Genomic DNA, 12,266 nt, shown 5'->3' on the forward strand with positions numbered 1-12,266 from the left:
TGCCCAGAGTCATAAAACAGCCAACAACAGGTCAGAAAAAATAGAGGAAGGCAAAAAAAAGTTTAGGGATGACCCTGCAAAAAACGCCAAGTCCAACACACCCGCATTACTGATTGTTTTTTGGACCAAGAATCTTGGAATCCATATCTCTGGAACCATTAATTTAGGGCCTAAAGACACCTGACCCTTTCACATGTTGCAGGGGAAGGGCTGCAGGGAGGAGTACATCCTAGCTCCTGTATTCCCCTACAGCAGCTCAATGGAGCAGACAGTGCACCACCACAAAGGCTGATGACTGCCATTGCAATGCTGTTCCTAGTGATGCTCCTGTTTACAATTTCCGCAAGTTCTGAGCAGACAGTTGAAAATGACAGCTCTTTTCTCTCCAGAATGGGGATGAAAAGCACAAAAAGGGTTACTGGATTCCTACAGTTATTACCCATTCCAGGAAGAAAAGGTATAATGGCCATTATTTGACACAAGGATATCAGCTGTGTTTAGAAGTTGGAGCACCAGCAATCTGGCAAATTATCACTCTTCCCCCCCTGTTAGAGAGAAAAGGTTTATCAAAATGCATCTTGGGGATTGGTTGAATCCAATACACTTCCTTAATAACATCCAGGCCACTTTTAAAATGGGTAAGGAGACAATAGATCAGGTAAATAGATCATTTTGAAGTAGTACTACATGTGTTCATCTCAAAAGCACTCCTCTCTTTATGACCTGTATATCCACCAGTGTAGAAAAGGAAAAGAGACTGGTGTGACAAAGTACACTTACCAAAAATGATTCTGTTAAGTTTCTCGTGCCAAAGACAATGTTGAAAATTACTTAGAGTAATTAATCTCAGGCACCATGTGGTGTTCTCAGTTTTGGTATGCAGCCAAAATAAGTAGAAGACATTGTAGGAAGGGTTTTCTGTGAGTGTAAACACCTGGAGGTTAACTGTGATGGGGCCTTGCCCTGTTTCATTTGTCAATGGTATCAAGTAATACACACATACCAGTGTGCATGTAGTTATAGAGTCTAATGTGAGCACATTTGAGTTAGAGTACATTTTCTAGGACCACTACTCTAGGATTACAGTCAAAGAAACTACATGGATCTGATATTCATCTCTTTTGCTATCAAGAGATTTGCTGGATCTGAGATGAAGCACTTTTGCTATCAAGATTTTAGCCAAGAACCATTGGAATCCATACATTATTCTACACCTAGATAGAATTACCTGAGTTCACTGAATACATGAACAAGGAGACACATGAGCCATAATCAGTACATACTACCAAATAAATCCTGGACATTCTTCCTTGAGTGAGACATTCAAATGTAACCTGAAAGTACTCTGAGCCTCTTAAACTTTGTGGAAGATTGTAATTTCAGAAAGGTCAGACCCTGTCCAGTTGCCGATGTAGGCAGCTTCAACTATCTTAACTCCATTGATATCATTTGGGTCTACTGGATGTAGACTTATTGTACCTCATCTGAATCATCAACTTAGGAGGTTTGTGAGCCACTGTCCAGGCAAAAACTCCTGGGCTACAGATGTCTTTCTACAGGATTGTAATATCACCTATACTTTTATTTTTCTTCCTTCTTTATAATGATGAGAGAGATTGTGTGAGTTCCTCATATTTGGTACACCAAGCTCTTAAACACATAATTTTGAGTTTGTTTTCTGCCCTCCTCGAGGATTCTATTGATGTATTTACTGATCCTGATCCTAATCCTCAGACACCTCAGAGACCTAGAAGGAAATTGCCACATGAAATTCTACCCCTCTGTCAGGATTCGTGTGAACCAAGAAAACAGACTTCTGACACCTTAGTTCCAAGTAATTTTCCAGCTTGGTACTGATATAAAAAATATTGGGGGCCAAGGACTCTGAGGAAACAGTGGAACAATGGCTGAGTGCAAAAGCAAACTTCAATGTTAGGGAGGTAAAACTACGAACAAGCAAAGTTGCCAGTGACAGACTAAATGGAACCTTTGCCTCTTGTACTGTCATAACAACCAATTCATTGAAGGGTGATTGCAAGAGGAAGCAAGTTCATAGTGAGGAAGTAAGTAGGTGGAGTCAGGGGTGGTGACAGTGCGTGAAGCACACGGAGTGGGGAGCGCACGACACAGAGCCTCCAAAAGCCTCCAATAACTTCCAACATTCTACTGGTCTGTAAGACTGCCTGGTTCCTGGTTCTTTAATCCTGTGGGCCTTTAGTGAGCTCTCCTGCAAGAAGTAGCCTGGTAGCTTACCTGAGGATGGTCACAGCCACACACCATTTTGGCATTGCGCATTACAGAAAACAAGCGAGCCCCTTGCCACCTGAGTTTGTGGCTCGGTGGTTGGGACATACTGCAGTTGTTTCTACACGGGTACAGGAAACTTCACCCAGAGAAGGACGGTGAAGAGCGACTTGTGAGCAGTGAGGTGGCTTCATTAGGGGCAGTTGCTAGACCTCCAGCCCCCTGGACCTCCCCTCCCCAGGATAAAGGGGCATCCCTTCCTGTGGGGGCGTCTGTAGAAATGGCAGGGTACTTGTGCTGCAGCTGAGCAGGAAGCCCCTCAACTTCCCTAACCTAGCTGCCACCTGGTTGCTTGCTTCCCCCTGCGCCCCTGTGAGGCCACCAGGAGCGAAGGCAGTCAGTGAGCAGTGTAGCTGGATGCAGCAACAAGTTTAGGGCCGCTGCAGCATATGCAGGCAGGCAGTTAGGTGGGGCTGAGGCTGCTAGGGTGCAAGTGTGTATCTCCTCACTGGCAGCCTAGTGCAGCTTGTGGCTAGGAAGACCGGCCTGAAGCCAAGAGGCTCTGCTTATCCCATCTTGGATTTTACTCTAGGTTCCCAGGGAGGTTTTGTTGGTCTGTTGGTGACTGTACATTCAATTGTGAAGGGTGCATAGTGAACAGTACAGCGTCCTGCCACCTCATTGCCTTACCAGCCCTCTGCTACATTATGTAGACAGTTCTTCACTTCCTGCCTCAGTTCTCTTAATGTTTTGATCCCTCAACTATTAGATATCTCTTGGATCCCCTGGCACAACTTCTGTGGATTGGACTCAACACCACTTCTCCTTTGACCTGTACTGCACTACATGATTTATCAATGCAGTCTGGAAGGAAAAGAACAATGTCTCCCGTTAGTTCATACGCTATCACTTCTTATACTAGTTCAAGAAGACAACAGTGACAAGCTTTGGCAACAGCCATTGCAGCAATGGAGAATGTTAAGACCAGAATAACTAAACCCAAGTTGATGCATTGACGATTTGGGAAGCCCAACGCCCTTCAGCTTCCTGCAAAGTCAAAGGGTGCTAGCTTCAGAGCACTTGGCAGAGGAAGGGTCGGAGGAGCATCAACACCAAGACTGTAACTCAATAGAGTCTCCTGCTCAACCTTCTCCAGACTCGTTCAAGGGGGATGTGAAGGTGGTTGCCTCCTGTGTGCCTACTAAGCGTAGCTGACCCAGCTACGCAGGACAACATGTCTCAATGGACATGGGGGGGGGGCTCAAAGTACATCTGGGATGCTGGGAAAGTCCCATCCCAAGAACAGGCCCCAGAGTATAGTTGAGGATTCTTACCATGTGCTCCAGGAACCCCCCTCTAATGATGAATCGGCACCTAGGTTTGTGCGACCATGCTTGACCTTTATCTCAAAACGTGGTGCTTTATCGCCTGTAATGACCTTAGTGACAGATCAAAACACCTCTGTAGACAGTGTGCTAAGTTTTTGGCCATTAAGCGCCAGTGATCCACTGAAATGGGTGGCTGAGTCACGCCTCAGGTCAATTGGTACTCTACTGTTATCCCCATTGCTTTGTGACAACACAGCTAGTTATGAGAAGGCTGAAGCCAAACACAAAGAAGTCAAAATCAAAACATCATCCTTCACGCTGCTAAACATCATGCAAGCTGCTGAAAAAGCTTTGAACTACCCTACAATAAAGCTTGAAATACAGGTGAATATCATAAATGCTTTAGAAGTGTTTGTATCTGGGATTGATGCTAAACTTGAAAAACTGAACACACTGATCATTAGAGTATAGTCTAGTCTAAACAACAACTTCACCCATTATCCTTTTTTAACCTATTATAGATAAACTAAGCACTCTTCCCCCAGTCCTGAGTAATCTGTTGACAGAATTAGAAACTAAAGAGTCCTGTTAATGTTTGTCAGCACAATAAATACCCTGTGGGCCAACTGAACCTTCCCGGACCTCCAAGGCAGATAATTAGAATGTTGTCAACCAACCTCTCAGAGACAAATGAATTCCAAGGTTGTGACCTGATAATTACCAGGTGCCACGCAGTAGAAGGTTGGAATAGCATCAGTGATCAAGCGTCTTCAAAGTAAGTGTTGGGAAGCTCAAGTGTCCTCGTGAGGTCTGCAGGGCTTCCATCTGCTCCTCCCTGATAAACACTAACCCCACTACATCATTGGGTGTAATAGCAAGTTCCATCACCACTATGGTGTGCAGAGACACAACTGGAACACAAAGAGGGAAAAAGAGTGGAACTGATCTCAGGTTGTCATCTAGCAAACAAAACAACAAATATAAAGAGCACACAGAAGAAACTATGCAAGGGGAGGAAAAATTGGTTTCTGTATGCAACCACTGTGCAAAACCATATAACACTGCAGGTGTTCCCAAATTTTAACAAAAGGAGACCCAAATTGAATAAGGAAATATTTCCTGTGGTATGACAGGAGCCATATCTGTTTTGATAAACTGCCCTCACTCACACACAAAAGTGTGTGACATGCTTCATCATCGGGTCTGCTTACAAAAACGCCCTGGTGTAGCCACACTCAGGGCGGAGCATAAGGGAAGGGGTAAAAAATAAAAAATGAGAAATAACAAGACACAACACAAATATAACAAACAAAGTGATAGAACAGTGAATATCACCCTGTGAGTGGGAATGGTGATAAGACAAAGTGCAGTTATTGGGAAAGTGCTTTAAAACTGGTTTGTGGATACCAATCAGACCTTTATTTATAGGTTGTACTCTGTGAGGGGGGTTCAGGTTTAAAGATCAACCCGCATGAAATGGCTGCTGTTTTACGTATCCTTGAGGGACTCTACCTCCCAGCATGCTCGCACGCCCCATGTAGTGACATTATCACGCCATCACGTTTCTGACACGAGTCACGTGGGGGCGTCAGGATGAGTGTTGACGGTTATGGCTGCATAAAACTTGGAGTCTCCGGAGCCGCTGCAGGCTGCGCTGCGATCCGGAAACAGGCAGTTGTGAATGGTTACTCCTCCGGAACAGTAAGGAGTTTTGTTGGTGGGGGAGTAGTTGCGGACGCTGTGGCTCTGATTCTCGATGTTTTGGTTGTATGTTCACTAGACATTGTTTGCTTATAATTGCCAATGTCGGCATGAATGACCTCCCTGTGTGAAGTTATTACATCAGCTTCACAGACAGTGGGGTCTGGCTCGTGTTAATTTTTTCTTGTTTTGAACACAGGTTGTGTTCTTGGGAGACCTCCCTGCTGGGCACCACTTCGAGTTTTTAATACTGATAAATTCGGTGAGTACACGGTCGGGGACTGTTCTAAGTGATTATACAGATTCAGTGTAGATGTATGCCTTTTTAAATGTGATAGACTTGAGGAAGGTGTACATACAGTAGGGTGTGGTGACCTGTTTTACGCAGCATTATACATTATACATTTTATTTTTCTTTCTTCTTTAAACAATACCAGGGGTGTAAATGCGATCACCTTCAGGGGGATGTAGTGGATATTAAACGCTATAAGTAATTCTAAAAGGGGCACTTGGTAGACACAACAAAATTGGATACCTGAGAGGCGGTTCCTTAATCTGGCATGTATATGTAAGCATATATATTATTATGCTTCATTCCAGTATGTTGTATTCCGTGTTGTTGGGAATCTCCTCCAGACGTGATGATCAAGTCATGATCACAAGAGACCTGTTTATTTTGGCACTCTGACCGAATTGCGGTCGGGCCGATACCAGGATTGGGAACGATAGACGTCCTGAAGAAGACTGGGGTGACCTTTGTGGCACAGTAAGTCGGTCAAAACATGTTGGCACAAGAAGTACCAGGAGGGGTGTTTTGAGAACCTAATTTTCTCCTCTAAACACGACCCATCCTCATTTCTTTTAATCCTGGTTGTGGAACCTATAAATAAAGGTCTGATGGGTATCCACAAATAAGTTTCAGAGCACTTTCCCATTAACTGCACTTTGTCTTATCACCATTCCCAGTCACAGGGTGATATTCACTGTTCTATCACTTTGTTTGTTATATTTGTGTTGGGTCTTGTTATTTCTTAATTTTTATTTTTTACCCCTTCCCTTATGCTCCGACCTGAGTGTGGCTACACCAGGGCGTTTTGTAAGCAGACCCGGTGATGAAGCATGTCACACACTTTTGTGTGTGAGTGAGGGCAATTTTTCAAAACAGATGTATTTGTTGTTACACGTGTACTCTAATCTCCCCCCCTTCTTGTGTGTATACTTTGCCTTGGGGGTTTGGGGTGGTGGAGTTGTATAATCCTTTGACCCTCTCCCCTCCTTTGTGAATAGTGATGACAAGGCCATCCCAAATCATGGTAAGTTGACCACAGCAGTAGTCCAACACATCAGACAGATATTCCCCAACCACAGAATTACAAATCCATCTCACTCAAACTAATTTTATGGACACAACTCAAATGGCTATGTTCCCGCACTCAAGGCACCAGAGAGAAGAGGGTGTAAAAGCAACACCCACCGAACGTACTCAAAAACGCTCAAACATGGATGTTTGCATCCAAGTTTCCAAAGACATTGTTGGACCTAGCACTTTTTGCACTGTTATCTCAAAACTCTTTGCCTTCCTCCTCCTATTTTTCTGACCCTCTTTTTGTTGGCTCTAGGACTCTGGGTACTTTACCACTGCTAATCAGTGCTAAAGTGCATGTGCTTTCTCATTTAAACATGGTATGATTGGTTTACAACTGTTTGATGTATTTAATTTACTTGTAAGTGCCTAGTACAGTGGTATCCCATTTAACCCAGGGCCTGTAAATTAAAGGCTACTAGTGGGACTGTAGCGCTGCTTGCGCCACCCACAAAAGTAGCCTTTTAAACCTGTCTCAGGCCTCTGCCAATGCAGGGCCTGTGTGCGCATTTGAATGCCACATTGACTGGGCATTTAAGTTTACTTACCAAGCTTGAAACTCCCCTTTTTTCTACATATGGGTCACCCCTAAAGTAGCTCTAGGAAACCCTATGTGCTGGGAAATATTCAGGTAAAATGTATTGGCCTATGCCTTTGTTATGTGACCTATACTGGTAGAGAATTCCTGTTAGAAATGGGATCTCTGTTTGGCTATGGCTTGCATTGATACAAAGATAGAGTAAGGGTTATTCATCGGGAACAAACATCCAGTCCCCTAGGGTATTATATCCAAAATCAAAGAGGGAGTATCCACAGGACACAGCGTCCTAGTGATTTTAAAAAGTGGAGAGAGACAATAAAGAAAGGATTCGTTCTTCATTTAAGAAACCCCTCACTCACCAACCTAGTTGGTGACATTCTTCATCATCAGGGTCCACCCAAGTAGCCAAGTGCCACTTGGGTGTGCATCAATGCCTGTAAATACAGCGGAACTGGGTTTTTTGAAAGTGTGAAAATGTTGTAAGTGAGTGAGTAAAAAATATCTTTGTTATACTCCTTGAATCTTTTATTTGGAGTCACAATACACAGTTAAAACCAAGTGAGATACTAATATTGGCTTAATTGACCACGAAGTATCAGTGTTTTCGCGAAGAAATGGTCAACATGTTTCAACCTTAAAAATAATAGTGCAAGATTTTTGTCAGGACCAAGTGTATGAACCGGGAGGTCTTCACACACTAAGACGCATCCTTCCCTGATTCACCAAATTGCCAGACCGTGTACTTACGGTTCGGCACCCTTACAGCCTTTTGTGTAAGCAAAAATTATATCTCAAAGAAATAGAGCAGAGCATATGGTACACAGTTATATACAACCTTCACTGTAAGTGTGTTGCTCCATTAACTTTGTATAAACTCTCTGTGGTTCAAGAGTGGAAGAGCATGAATTTACACATTGTACATGTCATTATTCAGTGACATACTGCTCATGCACTCATTCAGTGATGCATTTTGTAATAAGAGTTACAGCGTATACTCCTCACATTCATTACATACCCACTAGCGTTAACAGTGACAAGTGGGTGTCATGCGCCTCCCTGTATATTAGGAGCATTTGGCATAGTGACTAAAAATAGTCTCTTAGTCATGCATCACCTGTATCGCTTGATTAAGCTTAAAGTGATAGTGCATTTTAGGATGACAGACAAATGTAGGGGGAAGGGGAGAACCAAGGTTTTTTTCTAAAAAGAACAAACAAAGAACTCATGGGAAACTAACTGAAGTTTCGCCCCATGAAGACAGTGGGGGGGCTGGTTATAGATGCATTCTGTTGGTAAAAATGCAAAAGGAGTTGTTAAAAGCATCCGCCATTTGTGTGGATAGCATTTCGTTAAAAAGGTGGGGTGGATCTGCCTTTGTACTAAAGGAAACAAGGGACAGAGGGGTTTCCACCCGCATTAGTTGTGTACTCACGTCATATAACTGTAGAGTCCGCCGATAATCCTGCAGTGGGGCCACACGGAATCCCAAGGATGTCAGCGGTACATTCTCGTGGCTTTAAATGACGGTTCCACCCATGATACTTTCTGCCCACTTGACTCGTGGTACAGTCATGTGAACGCAGGTGCATCAGAAGAAAGGGGGCGTGGCTATGGATGTTGGTGTACTCGGGTCCAATCACTCAATTTTTTCAGGGGGTAGCGTTAAAGGTTCAGTGATTATGTGGAGAGCGGCGGATCGGGGGCAAAATCACAACCCCTTGAATGTTGTGAGTTATTGTAACTTTATTAATTCAAAAGCGGACATAGTGTGTATTAATCCCAATACCTCAACCCTTATATTTAGAGATGAAGGTGGATTATTAACTGGTTATTACAATATTTTGGAGCATGCTCAATGTGCCTATTTTTCTGTCTGATACACAGTGCATAAAGCAGATCATGGTTATTTTGAGATACAGAAAAATGGGGAGATCCCATTAAATTCCAACAGGGACATGTTTGTGAACATGGTAACTTCACTATATAAAATGTATCGATATGTATGATTGGCTGCATGATACTTCTTTTATATGGGAGAGGACCGGTGAACCACTCGGGTCAATGTAACATGTTAAAATCAGGGAGACTGAACTGTGTGTCTGTGGTGATCACCTTTGTCTGACAGTGTTCCTTAGAATATTATCAAGGCCAATGATGTTGGTAGCTAACCTGTAGACCCAATGTTGTTCTTTTTCAAATAACCGTTGTGTTGTTTCTTGCCCAGGTGTCACTACTTCTATCACTGTCCATCTCATTTCATTATTAGTGGGGTTGTTTTTGAGGAAGTGTTCAGTCAGTTTGGTTGTCGCTTTCCTGCATCTAATTGTGCTACGGTGTTCGCAGATCCTTTGTTTCACCTTCCTCCCTGTCATGCCCACGGAATGTAGACCGCATGGGCAGGTTATCAAATACACAACATTGCTGCTGTTGCAGTTACGGTGAGCCTTCTGCGTCCAAATTTTGTCTTCTTCCAGATTGAGTGTTTTAATTGCAGAGGTTAAGTGGCAAACACTGCAGTTGCCACATGGATAGTGACCAGTTATTTTTGGGAGGCCCCAAGCACTAAGTACTGTTGTGGTTTGTTCATGTTCCTCCTGTCTTGGGCGAGTGTTGACTAGTGTATCCCTAATACAACTGACCACTGTCAGAACCATCACAAAGTGAACTTAGTAAAAGTAAGACATATCATAAACGTGCAACCAGTAATCACTGGTAACCACTGTGCTAAGCATCATCCTGTAACATAAACTATATTATGCACAGTATCACATTAGGCGCGAATTACATTCTGCGCCAACCTCACCAGCATAACGACATTATGCAATCATCGCATAAGTCTAAACGCATTAGACCCTAACCTCCTAAGCATAACTCACATTAGGGTCATAAATCATAGTGGAGGATAAACTCCCAAGCATAAACCATATTATGCAAATAACCTCATACCTAAACCACAGTTACAGACATCAAACAGGGTGCGTAAATCATACAATATGAATCACATTTCCTTGCACCACATAAATCACATTTAGAACATAGTCTCCTAATAAAGACCATAGTAGAGGCATTAATCACATTAGGGCCTGGTGCCCTATTAAGCTCACGTCCCCCTGGCCAACTGGCCTTCTCAAAAGGGGCTCAAAAGCCCTGTGTCCAGGATGTCAGAGCTGCTGCCTAGCAAACCTAAACGTAGCAGCTGCCCACTACTTCCTGGGCAGTTGTGAATCTCAACGTGGGCGTGGCACCTCTGTGCCACTTCTGTCCTCCTCAGGGACTCCTGAATCAATTATGACCAACGGTGCAGCTGCCCGCTATCAGGTGGGGCAGCCAGGAAAGAAAGGTGGGCACTGACAATGTGCTCCGATTAGGAAATGGCCAAACTGGTAGGAAAGCACAGACACCACGAGCCCTCGGAGCCCCTACTGGGGCCCTTAAAAACAAATAGCCCATGGTTGGAACGCACTGGCTCCTAAAACAAAACATGCCCCCTCGTAGAAGCGGCCCGCTACCAAACGGGACACTCAGGATGTGGGGACAGTCATATGCCTTGAACAGGCACTGACACTGGAGAAGCCCCATTCACCGGATCTTTGTGGGGGCTCCGCCGGTCTCCTGCGATGCGCCCGGGTGCTCTGCTTTTTGCCCGGTCCCTCTCCTGGGACCGGGACTTCAACAGGGAGCCAGCGCTGCTCCGGTGGTCCAGGCTGCACTCTGGAGCTCCCGCCTTCATCCTCTCTTCACCCGGGCCCCCTCCTGGGACCCGGGACTTTGCAATGGGAGCCCACGAGGCTTCCGTACTTACTCCAGAGTTCCTTCTTCGCCCGGTCCCTCTCCTGGGACTGGGACTTCATTATAAAGCCCGCAAGGCTCCTTCACTTCCTTTTCGGTCGCGCTGTAATTGATCAGCCCTCTTTATTTAAAACATATGGCGGGGCAGGCTCCCGCTAAAGGCGAGGAAAATGCGGGGTGGGCACCCGCTCGATCACGGGGGAATCCCCACACCAGGGATTCCCTCTCACGCTAGGGCAGCGCTGCGGGGCCCTTGTGGTCCTTTTCTGGGGGAAATCGAGAATAAAGTGCTCACAGGGCGCTAGGATGCAGCCAAGGTCCTGGAGGATAAAAAGCAAAGTGCTCCCAGGGTGCACAGGCAGCCAGAAGTCCTTAGGGATCAAGGGCAATGCAGGGCATCATAATATAGCCTGGGCACAGGCCTATTCAGAGTCAGGGGATCTCTCCTTCCACTACTCTCAGCCCAGACGTCCCATTCAGCCTAGCTGATTCTCCCTGCCCCTCCTGGAGCCTCCCACACCGCTCAGCTCCTGTCAATCACAAGCCAGACATGCAATTCACATCAGGCAGGCAGACACACAGCACACAGAAATGCCAACTTCTAAAAGTGGCATTTCTCCACCAGTCACCATAAATCTGCGCACACCATTGCGCAGCATTTATCCTCACGAGTTCGTACATACTAAACTCGACCCTGCACTCCTCATACCAGTAATTACCATGGACACACCCATCCCCATGTATTCCTAAGGGAGGGCATGCAGGGTAGTCTTTGAGGGCTACGCCAACACCTGTCTCTGACCCCAGGGAACTTGCAAAGGAGGCAGACATTTAGGGGAGTACCAGAAGGTTTGGAAAGACATTTGGGAGTGATTCTAAACAGAGTGGCTCAGGTTCCCCCCAACCAATGGAGGGAAAGGTTTACAGTACCCCAGACAGTTCCCAGTGTAGTGGGATGGGAGAAGGTCCCATTTCCCTTCTAAGCATAGAAGGAGAGGTGTGGTTAGGCAAAGGTATTTCTAACCTGTGTCATTTTGAACTGTGATATAGGTACAATATATGAAACCTATCTTCATATAACCCTGTGTAGAGTCTCTTTTGTGGTGTATTTCTTGTGTCACTGATGTAAGTGTGTTGTGCAAACACTTTACAGATTGTCTCTGGGATAAGACTGACTGCTCTTGCCAAGCTACCAAAGGGCAGAGCACAGGCTATCTTTGGTATATAACTTACTTGCCCTGACTAGAGTGGTGGGTTTTGCCTGGCTTAGGTGCATACCCTAGCCAACCAGAAACACCAT

The sequence above is a fragment of the Lissotriton helveticus genome, chromosome 3_1, assembly GCF_964261635.1.
Source record: "Lissotriton helveticus chromosome 3_1, aLisHel1.1, whole genome shotgun sequence".
Lineage (NCBI taxonomy): Eukaryota > Metazoa > Chordata > Amphibia > Caudata > Salamandridae > Lissotriton > Lissotriton helveticus.